The sequence below is a fragment of the Musca vetustissima genome, unplaced genomic scaffold (genome assembly GCF_032173495.1).
Source record: "Musca vetustissima isolate MV318-11 ecotype Yass unplaced genomic scaffold, APGP_CSIRO_Mvet_v1 utg13047, whole genome shotgun sequence".
Lineage (NCBI taxonomy): Eukaryota > Metazoa > Arthropoda > Insecta > Diptera > Muscidae > Musca > Musca vetustissima.
The window spans coordinates 1-3,984 of record NW_026878598.1 but is presented as its reverse complement, the minus strand read 5'-3'; the positions used below and the strand labels follow the sequence as shown (position 1 = coordinate 3,984).

General features: G+C 27.8%; 1 pseudogene; it reads left to right on the top strand.

Annotated features, from left to right (window-relative positions):
• The first annotated feature begins 307 nt into the window (after positions 1–307).
• LOC133323362 (cytochrome c oxidase subunit 1-like) lies at positions 308–1,927 on the top strand (annotated as a pseudogene).
• The last annotated feature ends 2,057 nt before the right edge of the window (positions 1,928–3,984 follow it).

The window sequence follows — 3,984 nt, the reverse complement described above, 5'->3', positions numbered from 1 at the left end:
AAAATAACTGAATAACATATTCATATTATAAATCATCAAATATAAAGCTTTTATTAATTTTTTCTTATATTTCAACTTTCGGGCTGTTTTTAAATTCTTCCTTATATTTATTTTTTAAGGCTTTAAGTTAAATAAACTAATAGCCTTCAAAGCTATCAATATAAGAATAATCTTTTAAGCCTTAGTAAATTTATTACTCCTTTAGAATTGCAGTCTAATGTCATTATTGACTATAAAGCTAATTGATTAAAGAGAATAATTCTCATAAATAAATTTACAATCTATTGCCTAAGCTTCAGCCATTTAATTGCAACAATGGTTGTTTTTTACTAATCACAAAGATATTGGTACTTTATGTTTTATCTTTGGAGCATGATCTGGTATAGTAGGAACTTCATTAAGAATTTTAGGAACACCCTGGTTCTCTAATTGGTGATGATCAAATTTATAATGTTATTGTAACTGCTCATGCTTTTATTATAATTTTCTTTGGAAATTGATTAGTTCCTTTAATATTAGGAGCTCCTGACATAGCATGCCCTCGAATGAATAATATAAGTTTCTGACTTTTACCTCCAGCTTTAACTCTATTATTAGGAAGTATAGATGATCAAATTTATAATGTTATTGTAACTGCTCATGCTTTTATTATAATTTGATTAGTTCCTCTTTAATTGATTGATATACGAGCTACTGGTATTACACTTGATCGAATACCTTCATTTGTTTGATCAGTTGTAATTACTGCTTTATTACTTCTTCTTTCTTTACCTGTATTAGCTGGAGCTATTACTATATTACTAACAGATAGAAATTTAAATACATCATTCTTTGACCCAGCTGGAGGAGGAGATCCTATTCTTTACCAACATTTATTTTGATTCTTTGGACATCCAGAAGTATATATTTTAATTTTACCTGGATTTGGAATAATTTCTCATATTATTAGTCAAGAATCAGGAAAGAAGGAAACATTCGGTTCTTTAGGAATTATTTATGGTATACTAGCAATTGGTCTGTTAGGATTTATTGTTTGAGCTCATCATATATTTACAGTTGGAATAGACGTTGACACTCGAGCTTATTTTACTTCAGCTACAATAATTATTGCTGTACCTACAGGAATTAAGATTTTTGGTTGACTTGCTACATTATACGGAACTCAATTGACTTATTCTCCAGCTATTTTATGAGCTTTAGGATTTGTATTCTTATTTACAGTAGGAGGATTAACAGGAGTTGTTTTTTGCTAATTCTTCTGTTGATATTATTTTTTTATGTTCTTTCTATAGGAGCTGTATTTGCTATTATAGCCGGATTTGTTCACCAGCCATCCATTATTTACTGGACTAACTTTAAATAGCAAGCTTTTGAAAAGTCAATTTGTTATTATATTTATTGGTGTACATTTAACATTCTTCCCTTAACATTTCTTAGGATTAGCTGGAATACCTCGACGATATTCAGATTATCCAGATTCTTATACAGCATGAAATGTAATTTCAACTATTGGATCAACAATTTCATTATTAGGAATTTTATATTTATTCTATATTATCTGAGAAAGATTAGTATCACAACGACAAGTAATCTTACCAGTTCAATGAAATTCATCAATTGAATGATTACAAAATACTCCACCTGCTGAACACAGATATAATGAATTGCCTTTATTAGTTAATTTCTCATATGGCAGATTAGTGCAATGGATTTAAGCTCCATATATAAAGTATTTTACTTTTATTAGAAACTAATGTCAACATGAGCAAATTTAGGTTTTCAAGATAGTTCTTCTCCATTAATAGAACAATTAATTTTTTCATGATTACGTATTAATAATTTTAGTAATAATTACTGTTTTAGTTGGTTATTAAATATTTACTTTATTTTTTAACAAATATGTAAATCGATACTTATTGCACGGACACACTATTGAAATTATTTGAACTATTTTACCTGCTATTATTTTATTATTTATTGATTTCCCTTCTTTACGACTTTTATATTTATTAGATGAAATTAATGAACCTTCAGTAACTTTAAATGCTATTGGACACCAATGATATTGAAGTTACGAATACTCAGACTTCAATAATGTAGAATTTGATTCTTACATAATTCCTACAAACGAAATACCAGTGGACGGATTCCGTTTATTAGATGTAGATAACCGAGTAGTTCTTCCTACAAATTCTCAAATTCGAATTTTAGTAACTGCAGCTGATGTTCCAGCTTTACGAGTATAGGTTGATGGAACACCGGGACGATTGAAACAAACTAATTTTTTAATTAATCGACCTGGATTATTTTATTGTCAATGTTCAGAAATTTGTGGAGCATATCATAGTTTTATACCAATTGTTTGGAAAGTATTCCTGTAAATTACTTTATTAAATGAATTTCTAAGAATAATTCATTAGATGACTGAAAGCAAGTACTGGTCTCTTAAACCATTTTATAGTAAATTAGCACTTACTTCTAATGAAAAAAAAATAGTTAAAATATATAACATTAGATTGTCAAACTAAAATTATTAATTTATTAATATTTTTTAATCCCTCAAATAGCACCTATTGGCTGATTAAGTTTATTTATTATTTTTTCAATTACTTTTGTAATTTTTAATGTAATAAATTACTATTCATATATTCCTTCAATACCTAAATCAAATTTAAGTAATAAAACTCATTCAACAAAGTCATTAAACTGAAAATGATAACAAATTTATTCTCTGTATTCGCCCTTCATCAAGTATTTTTAATTTATCCCTTAATTGATTAAGTATTTTTTTTAGGAATTTGATTTCATCAATATGATAATTCATTATTTTTATTAGGAAATCTAATTACAATTTTAACTGTTTACCAATGATGACGAGATGTTTCTCGAGAAGGAACATATCAAGGTCTTCATACTCTTTCTGTAACTACAGGTTTACGATGAGGAATAATTTTATTTATTCTTTCAGAAGTTTTATTTTTTGTTTCATTTTTTTGAGCATTCTTCCATAGAAGTTTATCTCCTTCAATTGCAACACGATAGTCCAACTCCTGAACACGTAACATACGTAAACCACCAAAACCCAACAAACGTTACTAAGCGTAAAAAACGAAATTAAACGTAACGCACGTTAGTGGAAATTGCATTACATTATATTGCATTCCATTTCTATAATAAAAACAAATAAAAATATTAGCAATAAAATAAAAGTAACAGTAATAAATATAATACAAATAATACATAATAACAAATATAATAAAATAATAATAAGATTGCTCTCAAAATTTAAAAAATAAATATTTAATGAGCAAAACTCTATTAAAGCCTACTTTTTAAATTTTGAACTTCTCTCTATTTTTATAATAAAGCAGAAAGTTACCCGAAGGCACAATAGACCCAAATAATATTACAATAAATAATAAAATTCTATAAAAATATGTATAAAAAATATACAAATAATAAAAATTAAATTAAATAAATAATAAAACAAATCAAAGAAATGGCAAAAATAATTTGTGCAAGGTTCCACTTCGACATGAAGAATTTAATGGGAGACTGTCCTAAAATATTAGATATGTCCGAAAACGATCTTTCAGATTGGTTGATAGAAACAAAATTAGAATCATTAGATGAAGACTGGCATAATGTACGTACTGCCTATGAAAACGTCTATCTTACCGATGACAAGGCATTCGATGATGATTTTAAAAATGTTGCGAAATTGGAGTTTAAATCCGCACGGGATCAATACCAATTAACAAAATCAAACTTAATGGAAGTTGTGAAAAAGAGGTCTCTTCCAAAGTCCACCAGTTCAGGACGAGAAGACCAAACAAATCCTTCACTTTTTCATAGTTCGGCCATGTATCCCCCAACTGCCACTTTTGACATGTCAGAAGTGTGTATTAAAGTTCATCCATGTGATACAAAAGACTTCGACGGAAGCTATGAAGAATGGCCAACCTTTAGGGACATGTTTATGCC